The 21797-nt window shown below is 36.9% G+C and overlaps 2 protein-coding genes across 3 annotated transcripts in view; both read right to left on the bottom strand.

The window, feature by feature from the left end:
• The window catches only part of LOC107680186 (gastrula zinc finger protein XlCGF57.1-like), a 398670-nt gene that overhangs the window by 350359 nt on the left and 26514 nt on the right, over positions 1 to 21797 (bottom strand). The gene's annotated exons all lie outside the window — the stretch shown is intronic.
• Positions 1 to 21797, bottom strand: part of LOC107680196 (gastrula zinc finger protein XlCGF8.2DB-like) — a 163056-nt gene that overhangs the window by 114783 nt on the left and 26476 nt on the right. The gene's annotated exons all lie outside the window — the stretch shown is intronic.

Here is a 21797-nt window from a genome sequence, read left to right as displayed (position 1 = left end):
CAAATTCAATTTCAGTTGTAAAGCAACTCTACGGAAGACTACTGTGTCATTAATCAGCTCAGTTTAGTTCAATCTTGATTCATTTAGTTCACTAAATTTAAAATACTTAACCCCAGAAACAAGCAGATGTAATCTTCTATTACAGAACGTCTCCAGTGTATGTCCATCGTATAAAAACACCAAAACTAGTACAGAGAAAATACAAGCTCTATATTCAGTAGTGTCTCATTGTAGAATGTGAAGTGCTGCTGGATTCAGTGCAGTAGGATGAAGGAGAGCAGAGAGCAGCAGAGGAACAGGAAGCTTTGAGTGATGTTCTGAGCACCGTTACACAGGTTCCACTCACAGCATGAGATCCTCTCCAGACTAAAAAGTTTTGTAGCATTACAAGCAGATTTAGAGACACAGCCTTTTGCAAGAAGCAACATGCCTGTCAAATCCCCTGATGTAAACAATGAAAAATTGCAATTGGTGTGTAATCTGTATCAAATGTTTAAAATGAATGATAGAGAAATAAAACAATGATTAGAAATGTACTCGTTCAGATTCTCACCTGTTGCTGTAAAGCAGCGGTCTTCACTCCCCACGCAGCGTAGTATGCTTGAGCAGTTGTGCCCATCACAATAGTAACAGTGTTTTCCATTGGTGACATTTGAGGGATCTACAGGACAAAAACAACTGTCATCCTCGCTGGACAGTTTTTGCACATGGTCAGAAAAGCACAATACCTGGAGCGTCTTTGTTTTAAACCTAATATACATTTTGCAGCACCAATAAATTATAGCAGCATCTCCAACAATCAAATATAACAATACATTTAAATCCATCTTACTGGACTTATGAAAATATGTTTCACTTAAGCAGCTGGTTTGTCGCATGTTTCCTGTCTACAAGAGCCCTCCAGACACAAATTACATTTGAGAGAGTGTCCTTTAGTAATAAAGAGAGAGAGAGAGAGACATCAATTGTCTGTATTGGTATTAAAAAAATATATATTTTTTTTTAAACAAACACGATTTGTCTTTTTTACCTGAAGTGAAAAGAATAAACAGAAGATAAACTGAGATTTGCCGATCCATCTTTGATCAGGAGGTGAGTGAAATAACGTGTCTGTTTCAGTGCTCATTTTATAGCTTATCAGAAGGGGAGGGTCTTTATGAGAAAATGAAAGTTTAATAGAGGTAAACAGAGAATGAACTGGTCTAAATAAACCAGTCAGCAGTAATGACAAAACATAAAATAACAATTTATCATAATACTCTATACACTACTCTAATGTATAGAAAAAGGGCCCGATATAGAACATTACACACACATGCACACTTTTCCACCCCAGTGTAAAAATTAATACAATAGAAACTGCATATTTTTTCTTGTATACCCAATATTAACTTGTAAAATACAATAATGTAATGTACATTAAAACACCCTAAAAGGGCTGATGGGAGGTTTCAGCTCTGGTATAGGCTTGGCATCACCTTTTTTAGTTCAATTTTGTCAAAGGGAGAATTAGATAGCTTTCAGGAGATTTCTGATACATATGGTCTGGAAAAACTAGATTTTTTCAGGTACTTACAAGTTAGGACTTATTTTAATAAAGAGATAAGATACATGGAGAAGCATGACACCAATTTAATTGATCTGTTCATTGATATGTATAAAAAATAAAGACAAGAGGAAACTTGTCTCAAAATTATATCTAGCTATTCAGTCCATTAAGAAACATTCAACAAATAAGGTTAGATTAAAATGGGAGAAAGAAACCGGTCTAAGCATCTCAGGGGAAGACTGGCTGAATATCTGTTCTGTACAGGCTACTTCTACCAGCTCGGGTATGTGGAGAGAATTCTGCTGGCGAAATATTATTAGATACTTTGCAACCCCCAAGTTAAAATCTATTCAGATTGGCGAGAATGGAAGTGGTCTGTGTTGGAGGAAATGTGGGGAACAGTTGGCAGATCATTTTCATGTATTCTGGAGCTGCCCAACCATTCAGTCATATTGGCGGGAGGTAATACAAGTAATACATATAATTTTAACAAAATAATGTTATTTTTAGCAACATCATATGACCCCTTTAAATATATTATTAGCAGCCAGTAAGAAAGCTGCGACAAGAAAGTGGCTACAATTAGAACCTCCAACAAAGACTGAATGGCTGGACATTGTGAAGTGTCCAAAACATGGAGAGGATGACGTTCGCATTAAACAGAGTCATAAACACAATCCATTTTTCCCAATACTATGACACGGCTATTGTCTGCTGAATCATCTGAGATATACTTCCATCAATATGTTTATTTAAGAATGTATAGGTGACCAAATGACTGTTCTGTTGTTTAGATGTGATTGTATGTTGTTGTTGTTTTTTTTCTAAGAGATAAAAAATAAAAAGTTACAACAAAAAGAAAAAAACACCCTAAAAGAGCTTGCTAAAGCTATTATTTCCTTTTGAACCGGTGGCACTTTACTATAAGAAAGATAAATTGTTTTTTTAATGACATGAAGGTGAGTACATGAACTATATTTCCCTTAACACACTGTTTACAAAATTCATTACTAGCAGCACCACATTAGCTTGTTTTATATTAGGACGTTTACAGTATAAACCTTTGAACTTTACAGTTAGACTTCAGTTTACATATGAAAGCTTAAGATATGACCAACGTTGGGTGATGAGAGAAAGTTATTGAAAAAACCAAGGCAAGACTAGTTTACATCAGCTTTTCACTTCAATATATTGTATTGTTTCAACCAGCACTGGGTGCTTGACTGATTGATGTAGGGAGATGAAACATACAGTTTGAATGTAACCAAACCAGTTTCATTTTCAATTCCGTTCAAGTATGAACGGTCATTTAAGTATTTTGGATGCATGTTCCTACTGATATTCCATCATCTGCAAACCCCAAAAATGTGATCGACACATTGAATTACACAAAAATGTGATAAATTCAGCGTCATCCATTAACAAGATGAACAGGATGTTCTTTTGAGTTTAGAAGACCTAGAAAACATCAGAGTGAGTCACTGATCACATTCTCAAGCACATGACTAATGATGAAAGGCAAATATGTACAGTGGTAGGCAAATATGTACAGTGGTAGATAAATACACATAAGTTTTAGCAATGTTAATGCACATATTTTGCATATTTAATTTTCTTCTGTGGGAGAAACGGTCTTAAGCTTACAGTATCTTGACGAAATTAAATTAGTTGTTTTAAACAAACAAACATATGGGTGTAGAGCACACAAAAATGAATAAGATAGCAATCTGCTACGTCCATAATACCATACTGAATTATATCTAAATGTATAAAATAAAATACTATCAAAAACAATTAGGTGTAGCTATAGACTTACACAGGTGTCTCGCAATTTCATTATCTACACAAAAGGGGACAACCTAGGAATGATGTTGCACTGTAATGTAAATGTTAGATCATGCCTTAATGTGCTCATTATACCACGGCGTCAGACTGTTTTCCTTAATCTTCCTTAAGCGTAAAGGAGCAACCATATCTAAAGTGCTACAAAAGAGAGAGTCCATAGTTTCTGTTACATCATCAAGTTGTTCTGAGCTATTGGATATGCGAGGAATTGAGATAAATCAGGAAGGTTACTTACAAAGCAGTCTTTTGTGGTTGAAGTGATGGTTCTACCATATTTATAATTAGGAGTTGAATTTGCAGTTTTAGCTATATGGAGTATACACAAGACTAGATAATGATCCGAGATATCATCATTCTGCTGCAGAATTTCAACACCATTAACATCAATTCCATGTGACAGTATTAAATCTAGAGTATGATTTTGACAATGAGTACACTGCAAAAAATGCTTTTCTTACTTACTTCATTTTGACTTGTTTTTTCTGAAAACAAGACAAAAAAAAATCTGCGTTTTTGCTTGAAGCAAGGAAAATAATCTGCCAGTGGGGTGAGCAAAATAATCTTATCTCAAACAGAAAACAAGATTATTTTGCTCACCCCATTGGCAGATTATTTTGCTTGTTCGAAGGAAAAACTCACTTCATTTTGACTTGTTATTTTTGAAAATATAAAAAAAAAAATTATAGAACTTTGTAGAGTATACTAAAGTTTTTGCATAGTTCCTGTATCAAATGAAGGCCCGCCTTCTGAAATACAAAATGTGCTGTGATTGGTTAGCTGGGCCAGTGTGTGTTGTGATTGGCAGCACATAGTAGTAAAATGCATGTGAACAGTAGCCTACTTTTTGATCAGTAATATTCAGGAAATAATAGATATTGAATTTATGTTTGAACTTTTTATTTCAATTAGCCATTTGGCGATTTTCTCTCACAAATCTCACAATTTACTAGTACGCTATGAACTGAACTGCTTCCGCATCAATGACACGATAGCTCACTTGCTCTGCTGTTTCCTCGAACACTTTGAATAGGAACGTGACGTCATTTTGGTCTAGAATCAAAGTACTACATTTCTGCCATCTAGTGGTAGGGAATACAAATGAGATATTACACAATAAAATAGACTGTAGTTCCTAATATGAAGTATGACGTCTTGTCGCAATTTTGCGACTTTGGCGCTTAGAGGGTTAAACTCGAATGATTGTAACCACTTTAAGTTCATCTGCCTTGGGAAAACTTCTCTAGTGCAGCTCAACCAGGTCTCGTCCCATTCGTTGATATTTGTGATATCACAAATCCCAGAAAATATGCATTGTAGTCCAAACGAGTCGTTAATTGTAGTTTTTGAAAAGTGATTTCTGTTAAATAAAATATCTCCTTTTGAAGTGGACTTTGAGCTTTGTAACTTTGCAGATCTTTTTTTATGCTCAAACAGTGCAGCCAATCACAACACACACTGGCCCAGTTAACCAATCACAGCGCATTTACATTTTAGGCACATTAGATTATTATTTTTTGTTTCCTTGTGTGTTTTGGCCAACGTGAATTTCCGTAGATGCTCTTACCGCACGCATGTTTGATATATTTGCCTCCCGGCAAAGAAATAAAAAAAATAACGATAATAAAATCAAGAGCCAGATCACGTAAACGTTTTGCTATACTAGCCATTTAGCTTCACCATGGTATTTGTAGTAAAACTGATTATACTAATGGTTATCAATCCGAATATACGCAATGCATGCATGAGTGTGTGATCTCTGTGACGCCCAGACATACAAAACAGACCCTCCCACCTCTGTAACAAACACGGAGATGTTAATCCCGTCGGAATTGGTACATGAAAATTGCAGACGTCAGTTGATAAGAATCGAAACTCAAACGTAGTTTAGAGAACTAGTCCCGTCCGAATAGGGCTTTTGTAAAAGAGCATAATAGGACCCCTTTAAGTCCGGGAGCACGACGAGGAACAGCGCTGTCCTGTGACTGAATCCCCAAGGTGAAATAATCCAAAAAGTTTGGTTATTTCCAAAAGGTGAGAGAGATAAGAGTCACAGTCAAAAACAGCACAGTGTAAGAGGCGATTGATCGCTTAGTTTGTTCAAATTGAGCACATTGAGCATTGCACTCTAGAACACCTATAAGCCAGCTTCCTTTCCTTTCCTCAAACAAAGGGACAACAATCACAGCTGCGATGTAACAGCAATCATAGTAATCGGCAGCATTATAAATATCTCCCTCTTATGTGGCTGTGCTACAACCCACTGCTCAAAAAACCTACATTAAACATTTCACATATAGATAGATACAGACCTGTCTCTCTCCTTCCATTCATAGCAAAAACACTTGAAAGAGATTGTTTTCAATCAGGTATCATGATTTCTTTCACAGAATAACCAACTGGACATTAACCAGTCAGGTTTCAGGAGTGGTCATTCAACTGAGACTGCGCTACTGTCAGTCACTGAAGCCCTGCGGATGGCAAAAGCTGATTCCAAATCAGTTCTCATTTGGCTGGATCTATCTGCTGCTTTTGACACTGAATCATCAGATCCTCCTGTCCACCCTCTCATCACTGAGCATCACACTTCGCTGGTTTGAATCTCACTGGTAGGCGGACATTGCGTTATTCACACTCATGCACTGTGCTGCTAATAAACATGATATAACATTCAACTGAGACTGCGCTACTGTCAGTCACTGAAGCCTTGCGGATTGCGAAAGCTGATTCCAAATCATCTGTTCTCATTCTGCTGGATCTATCTGCTGCTTTTGACACTGAATCATCAGATCCTCCTGTCCACCCTCTCATCACTGAGCATCACACTTCGCTGGTTTGAATCTCACTGGTAGGCGGACATTGCGTTATTCACACTCATGCACTGTGCTGCTAATAAACATGATATAATTTCAGTTCTGTTGCTTTATTTGAAAATAATATGATGAACAAAGACGCTCAAAGTGCTTGCTATTTAATTCCATACGAAAGGCGTATTTATCATCCATTTTTACTTAAAATATTGCATCAATGCATTCTATGGCACTTTTAAAATTGTTCTCTGATGTCCCCAGAGTGTGTATGTGAAGTTTTATCTCAAAATACCCCACAGATCATTTTTTATAGCTTGTTGAAATTGCCACTTTTAGGGTATGAGCCAAAACACGCCGTTTTTGTGTTTGTCCCTTTTAATGCAAATGAGCTGGTGTTCCCGCCCCCCTTTTCAGAAGAGTGTGGAGCTTCAAGAGCTCATGCTCCGGCATACCGGTGTTACGGTTTAACTGGTGGTGTTACTGACTTCACATTGCTTCTAAATGCAATTTTTAACTACCACATTCCTATTTACGATCATTCTGGTAGCACGTGAAGGCAGCATTAGTGAAAACAGGCAGAGACGATGGTAGCTTTAGCAACATTAGCCTTACAGAGAGCCAAGAAGGTCTTTTGGAAAACAAAATATGATGCGTGATGCTCCTCTTTCAGAAGCAATCTTTGCACAACTCCAGAGCAGAACTGACCCTCATTTGTGAGGCAGTTCGGCGTAAAATGATTAGCACAAACATACACTTTTCATTTTTTTTCCGGGACATTTCCTTCGAAAATTAAATTTAACCACCGTGTCCTCAGCGGTCTATGGAGACTCCAATGTTCGTTGGTGCATCCCAACACACGACACTTGTAATGGATCTTTGGCGCTGACATTGTATCTCCAGCAGCTACAGCAAGTAAACAGTAATGGCAGACTGCTGCTTCTCACTCAGGGCTGTGTCTATCCTAATAGGGCAGAGATTGTCACAAATGGGCGGGACTTTCCCCGAGTATGACGTCATAGTAGTGAGAAATCTGGAACCGCTCGTTTGGAGAGACTGTTTATGATTTATTGGCATTATAAAACAATGAGTGGGTGGATTTTTACCATTATAGGCTGGTTGTTTTCACACACTGCGGCCACACAACTGTGTTCAACCACCTTATAAAAGTGATTTTTGCATTCTATGGCACCTTTAATACAAACATGTATTTTAAATTTTTATAGAAATATGACAACAATCACATATTTCACACAGAGATCGTACTGTCATAGTGTTTGGGAATACTCGTGCATAATTTAAACACATAATCGTATGATATCACAAAAAAAAAACATTTTAGAAGAGAACGCAACATCACGGTTGTCTGATTCCAATGAGCATTAAGCTGTGTCGTCAGCAAGTCATTTCCCATCATGCTTTTGGTCAGTGCAGTCGGTGGAGAGCAACTGCGGTAGACTGCACAATCCGACACAACCGCCTCGCCGTCACAAGAGTTTTTTGGCACATGTCAGCATGACATCAGAGCAAGTCAGACGTAACTCGGACACTTTTCTAACCAGCATGCATCTCGCGGTGATCACCGGTGATCAGTTTTTGCTCATCTCAAACAAGCCCGCTCCTGCTTTAGTCCAGGAATCTGCTCCTGAGTTTGTTAAAATCTACGAATTAACCCCTGATCCACCCCTGGACCCCTTCCGCTACAGAACTCACCTCAGTTCCAAAAATTCAGACCAGAAGCCCGAGTACACATCTCTGTACACATCCTCTTCATCAGTTCCCATTACATCCAATTTGTATGTCATGGTCCTTGGATCTTTAACCTGTTAACTTGCACCCCCCATTTTGGGACTCACAGCTGAAAATGACCTACCTAACGTAAAATGGTAACAGTTCCTGACAACAGTGTGCTACATTTTAGAGTCGTTGGAAAGAAGACCCCTTGGGCTTTACTATCCATCATCCAGAGTTGATAATGCTCAAAAAGATCAAAAGTTATAGACACTAAAGTGCCTTGAAAAATGTTTTTTTTTTTCATATACAAATACATGAAATAAGTCCTGGAGCAATCCAGAAAAGTAATGGGTTGAAAGTCACATGTCTCATGAGTTTATATTTCAAATTTGAAGAAGATACCATGAAAAATTAGATTCCTGCAACCATTTTTCTGAGACTATTTCTAGTCTAGAATGAAGAAAAGCAAGTTGAATTAACTTTATACATAATGTTCCCTTTTAATTTTAAATTTGACTTAAATGCATTGTTAAAGTTCTGCAATTGTCTTGACTCGTGTCATGATCAGGGATTGCCAGCTCTTCCTCACCCCCTTCCCTGTCCACTTATTCTTCCAAATTGTGTGCAATCCTATTCAGTGCAATGTGCACTGAATGCAATGTTTTTATATTCTATGCACTCCTGGCAGAGAAATAAGTAACTATAAAATATATAAAGGCCTAGTGGTCCAAAAAAATAAAAAATAAATACTGTGATATGGGTCAGTGACAAAAAGGGGTTGGCAAGATGAGAAAAACTTGTTTTAAAAGCATGCATCAGGTATTTTAAAATGTACACAGTGTGTTTACGTTGATTTTATGTAATTAAAAATTACATCTATGCACCATTTTTTACAGAAGTTAAGACCTGAATGTACCTGAAAATGTCAAATGGTGTAACTGCCAAAGAATGAGTAATATTAAATATTTGATCCACCTAGATGGAATGTAAGCTTACTCATAGAAATAAATACTTCATTAATAAAATCTATTTTCGTGTGATATATTTAAGTTATCTATAAATGTAAATTTTAATGCGTTTTTGCAATATTTGGTGGGACATATGCTGAAAACACCTGTTTTCTAAATAATTTTTGACAAATTATGTAAAAAAAAAAAAACTTTAAAAACCATATTATTATATTAAACTAGATGATTACATTTTATTCCACATTAATTTTCCTGTATATAATTATATTTTCATGAAAAATACTGGTTACGCCAATTGACACAAACCAGTTACACCACCTGACCATGTTGCTTCTACAACCAAAGGCCATTGTTTGTTGAAAAAATTGACACTGAAAATCAAGCATGACGGTCAACAAGTTAAGCTGAAGTGCTTTTTTTTTCCAATGCTGGAAAAAATAAATCTGGCAACAAGAAATCATCGTACTGATGAACAGTGAACTCATGCCTGATATTGTCATTTTAATTTTCGTATTGTAATTTCGTATTATATTTTGGCATCTATTGGCGAAAAAGGGGCTCTGTTATATCACATTAATTATAAAATATCATAAATGTAATGAATTGTATTATGTATTAATTGTATTATAATTGTATTATTGTATTATATAGAATCGTATTATGTATTATTACATTATATTATATACTATATATTGATTAAAGGGATAGTTCACCCAAAAAAGATTACCCCATGACCCCCCATATCCATCCTAGGTGTATATGACTTTCTTCTTTCAAATGAATACAATTGGAATTACATTAAAAGTGAATGGGTGATATTCAATAGTCCAGTATAAAGTTTTAAATATGAATATCTTGCTTACAAAAGCTCATCGATTCGCTTCAGGAGGCCTTTATTAACCCCCAGAGCTGTCTGGAGCACTTTTTATGATAGATGGATGCAGTTTATTGGACTTCTATTGGACTATTGAGTATCACCCATTCACTGCCATATTATAAAGCTTGGAAGAGCCAAGACATTTTAATATACCGTATTGGCCCGAATATAAGACGACCCTGATTATAAGATGACCCCCCTTTTTCCAGATGTACCTTTTGGAAAAAGGCTTTTTAAAAAACAAATCTTGTTTTTTCTCAGTAAACACATTTTGTCTTCAATTATTTTCTTATTGTATATTTTTCCTATTTAAATTTTTGTTTTGAAAGTATGGTAAAAACTGGTAAAATGTACCAACAATCACATTTAAAAAATATACACTTTGATATACCATAAAATAAAAAAATAAAAAAAAACAGGTAGCCCATCTGAATTAGGACATTTAGGCTATCCATCTAATAGTAGCCTACCAAAATCTTATTAACAGTAGAAGTTAAATCTTACTGTAGTCTTCAAATCTGGGTACTGTCTTACGTTTTAAAATCACAAAGGGAGTTTGGTCCCATCAGGCTAACTTGACAGTCACGACTCATGCAGCTGTAAGCTTTTCTTTTTCTTTAGTTTTTACTCGCGATCTTTACAACACGCATTACATTACGTATTTCATGGCACACTCGTTTTATGCGTATTTGGCGCCACCTATTGTTGTGGGTGTATTATTGACATATTCAGGGTCTAGACTTTGACATAAGACGATCGCGTTTTTTCAGATGTATTTCCAAGAAAAAAACATTGTCTTATATTCGGGTCAATACTGTAACACCGATTGTATTAATCTGAAAGAATAAAGTCATATACACCTTAGTGAGAAAATTAGGTGCTAAGGTGAATAGGTGAATTTTCCCTTTAAAATTTTAAGTGAATGGAATAGAAATTAGCATTAAAGCTAAACATTTCAAAACCACTAATGTTGTGCAACATAATTATTTTATCATAGACTTACATAGCTTTAATAATAAAGCTGTAGATAAAGCACAGCTTTCTCAAAAAATATAAACTAACCTACTATTTGGAACTAATTTCAAGTGTTTAATGTTATATTACATCTTTAATCAGCATCATAAACTAGTGATATTTGACTAAATTGGCCCCGAACAGAAAGGCTTGTAATAGGAGTCAAATGGTGTAACCGGTTACACCACTTGACATTTCAATTTAAAATCAAATTTGACAGGCATTATCATGGACACCTATGTAAGTACACTTGTTGGGAATATTTCAAAAGTAATTTTTCATAATAATGATGAATTATCAATGTATTCCTGAGGTCATACCATTTGACATGTATACCTATACCTGACAAAACCCTAAAAATGTCAAATTATCTCACATTTTAAAGAGAGTTACTAACCTTTATTAGTTACTAATGGTGCTCCATTTACTTTTATTTACTATTAAATAGTACTAATGTAAGATTACGCCAAACTAGCTGATCTGGTGTTTTATTGAGAATTTCACCTTTTTTAAACAAGATTTTAATCAAGATTTACGGTTACACCACATTGACATTTTTTACAATTATCCCCCAAATATTCTCTCAAAGTGAATTTAAACCAGAAATGTTAGATTTGCAAAAAGAGAATGTATGCAAGTAATTTGCACATTTATTTTGAAATTGTAACCCTTTTAAATTTAATTAAACCATATGGACACAAAAAAAAACTAGCGTCACATCATTGACCCATATACAGACAGATTTTTACAGATTTACAGGGTTATTTCACTTAATTTTTATTTCAATTTGATTCTAATTAAAACACAGAAAGTCCCATATATGTCATTGCAGATGAAATGATAGATACTTGTGTTCTTTGTGTCCTTACTGTTCACCTACAGAAAGTGGTTGCAGACACCGGTTATAGCAGATAACATTTTTCTGGATAGGGTTAATCGGATTAGCACTATATGGCAGGCTGTCATCATCAGTTTCAATGATGTATGGCCTTTTGTCACTGATTCTGCAAGCTATGATAAAAGCATATAACACAATTCTCCATGGCTTCTTCTCCAATGCCAAACACATCTGCTGCAGTTGGAGGGGTTTCCAGACATATTTGAAGATCCAGCCAAGGTGTCCAGTTTAAAATCTGATATTAAGAATTACGTCCAAGTTGTCCCTGCATTGAGCAGCGTCTGCATTGAGTGGCACTTCATCTGGATGGACAAGAATGTTGCAGGTGAGATTAGTACAGTGGGCTGCCAGGGAAGGTCGAATGCCAACACTCACCCCACTTTACCTGTATCTTTGCACTACTTCAGTGGGTGTGGAGAGACTTTTCCCCCACTATTTTACATTTCTAACCAGGAGTGGAAAGTAACGTATTACTACTACTCAGGTTACTGTGATTAGGTAATTTTTAGGGTATGTGTACTTTTTTGAGTATACATATTTTTAAATCTGTACTTGTACTTACAGAGTTTGACACACACCCGCCTTCTGTCAACTCACTTGTTCCAATTACAGTCATGGGATTGCAGGTATTCAGCATAATTTTAATCATTCCCGCAAATGTTGTGCGCGATTTATTGTAACACAAGAGCACAGTCATGAAATCGCAGGAAACTGGATGCGTAAGCCTAAAAATGAACTGCCTATCCTGATTAAAGTTGTCATGAAATCAAAATTGACCCTACTTACTTTGTTAGTGCACTAGGGTGATGCAGAGAAGAATTGTTGAATAAAGTAATTTATTTTTGCTTTCTTTGCGCACAAAAAGTTTCTCGTAGCTTAGGAAAGTTACGGTTGAACCACTGATGTTACATGGACTATTTTAACGATGTCCTTGCTATGTTTATGTGCCTTGACTGTGGTAGTACCCTTGCTGTCTATGGAGGGTTTTTTTCCGTTTTTTTCCACGTTTGCAGCCTTATGTTAACTTTTTTTTTCACATAAACCTACACTACATACACCATAAAAAAAAATTTTTGTAACAACTTTGCAACTTTACTAGAAAAAAAAAAAAAAAATGAATGATTCTTTTGCATATATATTCATACCCTTTTCTGGGACACTTAAAAATGTAGCTCAGGAGCACAGGATTGCATCAAGGCACAGATCTGGTGAAGAATTCAGAAAAAATTCTGCTGCATTGAAGCACGTAGCCTCCATTAACCATACTGGAAGACATTTGGAACAACCAGGTAGAGACCTTCACTCCCGCGGGAGTACTGCGGGACCCAACGCAACAGGGTGCGGTGCGGGACAACTCTTGATGGGCGGGCGGGAAGAGACTCGTGTGTGTGCGGGATGTGGGAGAATAAAATGATTCGCGGGACTCCCGCAAAATATAAATTTTCTAAACATAAAGTGTCTAAAATATAAATTGTTATTTATCTGTTGCACAAAAGCAAAAAGAACAACTAATATTAACATTAAAATGATTGACATGAACAAGCTAGGCATAGTTTCTATTTATAACACGTGTTTAAAGGGTTGCACAATGTAGCCAATCACAGACTCAGCTGTTGATTTCTGGAACACAATGGCCAATCAGAGGTGATTAAGTTAGAATCTACTGAAATATTCCCAGGTCTCTAAACCAGGGGTCTCATTTATAAACGTTGCATGCGCAACGTGTTAATGGCCTATGAAGGAATCTCAAAAATATTATGAAAAATACTACTGTATTTGGAGGATACAACTTGAAGAAAATGGTGAGATTTGCACGTTTCAAAAAGTTCACCTTCCAACAGGACAATGACCCTAAGCACACAGCAAGAGTGTCTTATAGACAACTGTGTGAATGTCCTTGAGTGGCCCAGCCAGAGCCCGGGATTGAACCCAATCAAATATTTCTGGAGAAACCTGAAAATGTCTGCTAGCCCCATCCAAGCTGACAGAGCTTGAGAAGTGAAGAGAAGAATGGCAGATAATTGCCAAATGCAGATGTGCAAAGCTTGTTGCATCAAACCCAAAAAGACTTGCGGCTATAAAGGTGCTTCAACTAAGTACCGCGTTAAGGGTATGAATACTTAATGTACTTATTTCAGTTTGCAAACTTGTATTTTGTGTCGTCATTATGGTGTATGGAGTGTAGACTTATATTGGAAAAGTTATTTAAAAGCAGTTAAACGAAGCTGCAACATAAAACGTGGAGAAAAAAAAATGAAGGGTATTAATACTTTTTATAGGCACTGTGTGTTTAATTTGTGTTCCGAAGATGAAGAAAGTTCTTACAGGTTTGGAACGACAAGAGGGTGAGTAATTAATGACAGAGTTTTCAATTTTGGGTGAACTATCCCTTTAAAAACTTGCTGTGTACACTACAGTCTCCATACTCACGGCGTTCTAGACGCTAATATTTTAACGATTTATAAAAGATGAGTCACTGTCTGGCCATCTGGGATTTCAGTATGGATATAAAGGTTAGGGTTATAATTTTTTCAGAAGTATTACATCACATTGTGGGTGTATATTAGCACAGTTTGGTGTGTTCTTGGGGCGTCTGGCAGAGTGTTTGGACCCAGGAGCAAACTTAAGCAGATATTCTTAACCATTCCTATCCAACCGCTTTTATATTCAGTAATATTCTTCAAAATATATAAAGTAGTAAAGCGCTAAATCCACCAAAAAAAACACCAAAGCGTTCTCAAGCGCCACCAGCTGGCCGTTTTTAGAAGAGCACCTGGCATTTTTTTCAGCTGGCTACAAACGTTTTGGTGGACATACATTAATTGAATATTTATTGTTAGGCATATGGCCTTTTAATTTATTTTTTTATTTTTTTTATTTATGCAATATACTGGAGCCAAACCTGAGAAGGGAACCCAAAATATTTCACTGCGTTCCTGGACACGTAATTCACTTAGCTGTAATTCATAGGTGGGGATTATGCTAATTGTGAATATATAATTGTGAGTGTGCATGCATGCCCTATTTACGAATGATTAGAATTCAAACACGTTTAACTACGAAATCTGACGTTTACAAAACCTTTGTGAATCCAGAGGAGAGTTTTCGGGAAGGTCTGATTTACATGCAAATTATTCCGAATTTACTCATATTTACACAAGTTTCATGAGGCCCATTGTTCTAAACGTGAAGTTTAATCTATGGCAACAAACCTCATGCCAGAGAGGAGCATGCCTTACACTGGTCACCTCTGACAGCATCGGTCAATTAAAGTGCTGTATACTTGAGGCGCCAATTTGCAGATCCCTTCTACTCAAGAAAGATAAAAAATAAATAAATTATGCTAAGCCAAGTTGTTGCTCCAAGATTCCAAGCTACTCTGGCCCTTGAGGTCCACTTTCCTGCAGAGTTTAGATCCAACCCTAATCAAACACACCTGAACAAGCTAATCAAGGTCTTCAGGATCACTAGAAAGATACTGGGGCAGGCTAAACATTTGTATATGTGACTCTGGACCACAAAACCAGTCATATGGGTCAATGAAATTAAGATTTATACATCATCTGAAAGCTGAATAAATAAGCTTTCCATTGATGTATGGTTTGTTAGGACAATATTTGGTCGAGATCCAACTATTTGAAAATCTGGAATCCAAGTGTGCAAAAACAATTCTAAATATTGAGAAAATTGCCTTTGAAGTTGTCTAAATGAAGTTCTTAGGAATGCATATTACCGATCAAAACTTAAGTTTTGATATAGTTACAATAGGAAATTACAAAATATCTTCATTGAACATGATCTTTACTTGATATCCTAATGATTTTTGGAATAAAAGAAGAATTGATCATTTTGACCCATACAATGGCTATTGCTACAAATATACCCATGTGACTTATGACTGGTTTTGTGCTCCAGGGTCACATATGCCATTACATTGGGAATGACTGGAAGATGATGTGTGTCTGCCTTACCATCGTGCCACTCGAAGACAGACATACCTCAACCAACATTGCAGAGTGGTTGGAAGTAGCAGCAGTCAAATTTAAAATTACTGCCATCGTACATGACATTGGTGAGAACATTATGGCTGCTGCAAAATTACTGGAGGAGAAACATGGGTGGACCAGTATACACTGCACTGGCCACACTTTGCAGTTGGTTATTAATGCTGCTTTAAATAACAAATGCATTCAAAGAGCTGTTGGGGCTGCGAGATATCTTGTGGAGCTTTGTAAAGTTGTACTGTTCAAAAACTGGGCAAACTTTTGCGTTTTATTTAAGGTTTAAATGTCAAAATTAAAGATGGTTACTGTAACGGGGCTGACGAGACGTGAGACGTGTGGATCCATCTGCAGGCTTTATTAAAGAGACGTGGTAAACAGGCAGGGTCAAACAATGGCAAACAGGTATATGGCGGGCAAAACACAAGAATAGTCCCAGGGCTAGCGTAGGTCACCGATAAGCAGACAGAATCACAGGGGCGAGACGAGAGGGAAAAATCCAGGAAAACAGGCAAAGATCAGAAACCGCAAAAACAGGCAAGGCAAGGCAAAACAAGGAAAACACAGAGACTCGGAATGGGGTACGGGCTAAACAATACTCAACGGAGAATGGTGGTAGGAGTGGGTGTTATATAGTGAGTGAGGTGATTAGAAACAGCTGTGTGCAATGAGTGCAATCTGCAGTGTGCAAATCGTGCAAAGAATGATGGGATATGTAGTCCGGGGTGCTATGCAACAGTTTGTGTTGTGCGAGAGTCAATGTAATGGAAAGGGTGACCTCTGGTGGTGAATAAACGGAAGTCCATGGACCGAATTCGTGACAGTTACACTCAATATGTGGCTTTTGCATTTTTTAAAGTACTCTTTTATACAGAAATATCCTGATTTAGGGCTTTATATAAATTATAAGTAAACATCTAATAACAAAATTGTTTAGCTTTTATTCGATTAGTTGAAAAATAATCGTCCGATTACTCAATTATCAAAATAATCGTTAGTTGCAGCCCTACACTTAACATCCAGTCCACATCACCCACAGGGGAATGCTGAGAGAGCTGTAAACATCTAAGTGGATCTTCAAGCAAAAAGACCCCCTCCTAGCACTCGTGTTACAGATCCACTCTATGCAGCAGTACAGGTGTAAGTCCAGCAGAGCTCTTGATGGGTCGCAAGATTTGCACACCCTTACCCACCCTCAACAGAAATCTGTTACCGAAGTGGCCAAACACAAAAGTCTTAAAAAATAAAATGTTGCAGCCAAAAAAAAGGAACAAGCCTACTACTACAACCAGCATCATGGTGTTAAAAACTTACCTCTCCTATATCCTGGGGATCAAGTTCTTACCAAACTGGACACTCAAAAGTCTTGGACAAAGGCAGTTGTGAAAAAGGGGAGTGTCACACCACAATCTTATCTTCTGGAGACAGAGCAAGGGAACACACTATGTGAAACAGATGCCACCCCTCCAGGGTATTGTGTTTTCAAGTTGGGCTACCAAATCACTGCCTTGCCCAATAAGCTATCTTGAACAGCGAAATAAAAACTCTTCCTAGATTTGCGTTGTTCACTCGCTTGTAGAGGTGAAACAGCAGCCTATAGAAAGCCTATAAAAGCAGCCTATAAAAACATTCTGCTGAGTCCTTAATGTTAACCAAACAACAAAACACAGCTTTAATGAAGATTAATCTATTATTAATTTATACAGTGAACACTAAAGTTTTTTTCTGAGGATGAGAAAACAAATTACTTCAACAAATCCGTCTTTTTTCGTTACTTGCATAGTTAAGTGAATGAATAGTAGGGGTGTGCGATATTGACAAAAAAATGCTATCTCGATATTTTCTGGGGGGTTTTCGATAACGATAATTAGACGATATTTTGCCGAGTGTGTTATTGCGCTGATATCTTAAGGACTACCGTGGACAGCTGACTCCTGAAGTTTTTGATATTCTTCATATTTTGTGTGGTGGTCAGTTCACATCAGTAATAGAAATTAATTTTTAAGTTTAAATAGATTTTTACCTATTATGGGCATTTTTTCTAAAAGTGTGCATCTTTCGAGTCAAATTCTTACATTTAATCAGTCAAGTAGAATAAAAAGACATTTAGGCTGTTACCAAACAAATTAAATCGGATCAACAAAATTCATCTTTGCAGAAGTTGCATCTGAAGTGGCATTTACACAGTGATTTACACGCGTTTAATGCAGCTCGGAGGGACATGGAATGATTTAAACTGCAGTTACAAATGCATAAATAATGTTTTGATATTTTAAACATAAAACATTAAATACGGCTGTTTGAAATTATTTTAAAAATGAAGATATTTTGAATGTGAAATTAAAACCACCAGTAGGTCACCTACACCTACAGAGTCATTGCGATTTAACCGTATCATTTAAACGGTTGATTCATTCAGGATCGAAACACTGTCATGTTGCTCAGAGACGTAAAACAGTGCTGTGACTGTTTGGAATTATTTTTTGTTGGTGAAATGGAGCAAAAACAGGCGATATGGTGTCTAAAACGTAAGTCTCTTATTAACTTGTTTATTGAACGGTTGTATAAAATCAATATCACATTTGTAATCATGCTTATTTTTAAAGAAAAAAACGGCACTCATCGTGTGATATTAACTATTTAAAATTAGAGTTCGACCGATTGATCGGCCAGCCGATTAATCGGGCCGATTTTCAGCACTTTTAAATTATTCGGCATTGGCCGATTGTGCTGCAAATTGGACCGATTTATAGGCAGGCGCATCTGCAGGCAGCTAAGCGTTGTTGTGGAACGCCATACCGGATTTGTGGCGGCTTGTCACAATATCAAAACTGACCGCCACAAATAGATATTCCAAAAGGCTTATACTTCGTTGAATAAACTGAGCACGGCACATTTCAAATCGTGCAAAAAGACAAATAGTTTAAAACTCATAAGTAGTGAAAATGTATCCACTGTATGTGTTCTGCCGTATATATATATATATATATACATATATATATATATATTCGATATGTTTATTGAAACCATGATATTTTAATATTTGCCTTATAACTTAGCAGACAAAGCATTTAATATGTGTGTAAGATATGTGAAGTTTAGTATCGGGTGAGAGCTTGTTTTATTCACAGAACATTGGTGTAAGTGAAAATTTGATATTCGGCTTCATTTTCCGGTGATGATATTTTCATAAGAAGTTATTAAAACTGGCAGGAATACGCTCACTGGAAGCATGTGACTCAGAAATCCGAGTAAAAAAAATGCTATAATTTTTGCACCTATAGGTGAAAAATCTTTTGATTTGCCATGTTGCATGTAGCTAACAGCTTTTTTTATCTCTGTATTTTAGCATTTGTTGATGCTGAAAATCAGTTATACTGGGATCCTGGTCTAAAAAAAATTATTAAAAACGCAAAACGCACCTGATGCGAATTCTTTGCTCTTCATTTTCTATAAGCAGAGTTAACAGACCCTGTTGTATTTTTTTGTAATTTATTAAAAGAAGGTACACCGCCATCTTGTGACGACTAAACTGACTTGAACGCACCTGACGTCGTAATTACGACTTGTCAACTCGTAAGTACGAACGTCCCAGGAGGACTTGAACGCAGCATAAGTAAACCAGTTATTCAGTAAAAAGGAATGCTTATTCAAATACAAATCTTCCCTTAAAAATAATCTCTTGTAAACTGGTTGGAAGATGTTCCATAACAGGCCCCCACATCTCTTCAAACATGGCTCTGTCTCCACTAACCACTGCAGTTAGTCTCTCCATAGGCAATATTCTGAAGATCTCTCGATACCAAAGGGAAAGTGATGGGGGTCTAGAGTGAATCCACTCAATAAGGATGCATTTTCTAGCGAGTAACAGGAGCTTATCGCAGAGTAGAAACCGGTTAGCGGTTAAAGCAATGTCTTTTGCTGGCAAGCCATGTAAAAAAAAACAAAAAAAAAAACAGGGTCCTTGGTAAAGTTTATTTTAAAAATATCCCCCATCTTCCGTGCCACCCCATCCCAAAACGTTGTGATGACTGGACAGTAGCGCTTATTTGATGACAGCCATTACCGGGGAAACCGCTTTATCTCCCACTCCAGCAGCGCCTGCTGCTGGCAGAGAATGAATTTGCATTTGCAAGTTCATGCATGATATATGCGATATGATGCAGATTAATGCTGGGCGGTATGACCAAAAATGTATATCACGGTATTTTTCAAAATTATACCGGTTTCACGGTACATGACAGTATTTTTTTTTTCATGCATGACCGGGTGTTAACCATATTTTCTACTGATTGAGAGAGGAAATACTGCAGTATATTGACTTAGAATGCCCTGTTTTACTGTCATGATGAGTGAATATTGTCAAAAAATACCACACTAAATAGTGACTAAACACGACCCCTTTTAATACGTTAACCAGGAGTCACTCTCATTTATAATCGCGGCATCGTCTGATAAAATCAACATGCATCTACACTAAAGAGCGGCTATGCGGTTGTTTTGGCTATATTACTTTTTTGTCTCATGCAGCGCACTGCCTGCGTCTGAGTAACAAACTAAACAAAACAACAAACTAAAAAGTGCATGTGATATTAACAGACGAACTATGCTCATATTTATAATTCCAAACAATCAGTAAGCGACAGGTGCTAGGAAACGCTGTTTTGTACTCATTTATTGACGAGTCGACTGCATCAAACAGTGCCGCGTTCCGAATGTTGTTTAAGCGACATACACCGGTATTGCGGTATTTTAAAAATTCATATCATTGCAAAAATAAACACCGGTATTCGGTATGAACCAGTATACCGCCCAGCACTAATGCAGATTGCCAAAAAATCTGCATCATATATCGGCTGCCCTGATTTCTAAATATCGGCATCGGCCAAAGAAAAACCCAAATCGGTTGACCTCTATATGAAATGATATAAATGTATACATTTTCTGTCCCCATATCTTGAATTTTGTGATCGTTTTAAATGCATTTTAATAGGCTGAATCATGCAGTGAAAGAACGCACTCGTTAGAACACGCGTGCACTGTTTAACCTGCTAGACTTCATCACGTAATGTATGAGTGCACTTTGTAGGTGTTTTGTTTGGTTTTTGTAATATAATTGATAATGTCAAATCGCACATCGTTAAAACAACAATTACGATATTATTGCAGACGATATATATATCTCGCACACCCCTAATGAATAGTTGTCACTGTTCAGTTCAGAAGTTGATATTGGGCAGTTAACAGTGAGGTTCCTATATACTATCATTTAAGTTATTAATAAGTTATTATTATTTTTATTTAATGCATGACATAATAACGGATGGAAGTAGGAGCTTCTCAGCTTGAAGGCAGCATTAGTATTTGCAGTGTTTCCACTAGAGCCCGACCGATATGTTTTTTTTTTGGGGGGCCGATACTGATACCGATATTTTGGGAGTAAAAAGGCCGATATTCTTTGTGTATATTATAGTACAGTACCAGTCAAAAGTTTGGACACTTTCCCATTCGTGTGTCCAAATATTTGACTGGTACTATATATAGAATACAGTATATGCATAAACAGAATATATGATGGCTAATGATATACAAGATATGTAATGATGGAGGCAAACAACTTAACAATAAACTTTATTCAAAATGAGTCTGACATCAGTCCACTGAACAGTAAAGTTGGAGTTCATTCAACTTTAATTCAATTCAATTCCATTCAACTTTATTCCGTTTAAGTTTTTCACTTTGGAACATTCATTTACGGATTTGCGCTACTGTCTTCACACACAGACGGAACTTACTAGAGAAGTGAGACATAATTTACCTATGTAAATAAATATAAATTCACGTCTCGCGCACTTTAATGCCCTTTGAACGCAACGTGTACGTTCCCTTGGAACTGGAATCATGGCGGAATTGTATGTGGAGTCCACTTCGCGGGGCACTTACGGTCGAATAAGACGACGCTTGAATGCTGCTGCCTGAACAAGAGACCTCCTTACTGAAGTGAAAGTGTTGGCTGGTGTCACTATCTCGCGAACGCGCGGGCGGATCTCCACTAAATTCGGGGGATCTCTTCAGCTCGAGGAGCCCTCTCGAACGCCACCCTCCAC

Source organism: Sinocyclocheilus anshuiensis, unplaced genomic scaffold, assembly GCF_001515605.1.
Source record: "Sinocyclocheilus anshuiensis isolate Anshui unplaced genomic scaffold, SAMN03320099.WGS_v1.1 scaffold492, whole genome shotgun sequence".
Taxonomy (NCBI): Eukaryota; Metazoa; Chordata; class Actinopteri; order Cypriniformes; family Cyprinidae; genus Sinocyclocheilus; species Sinocyclocheilus anshuiensis.
This window is presented reverse-complemented; position numbering and strand designations above follow the sequence as displayed.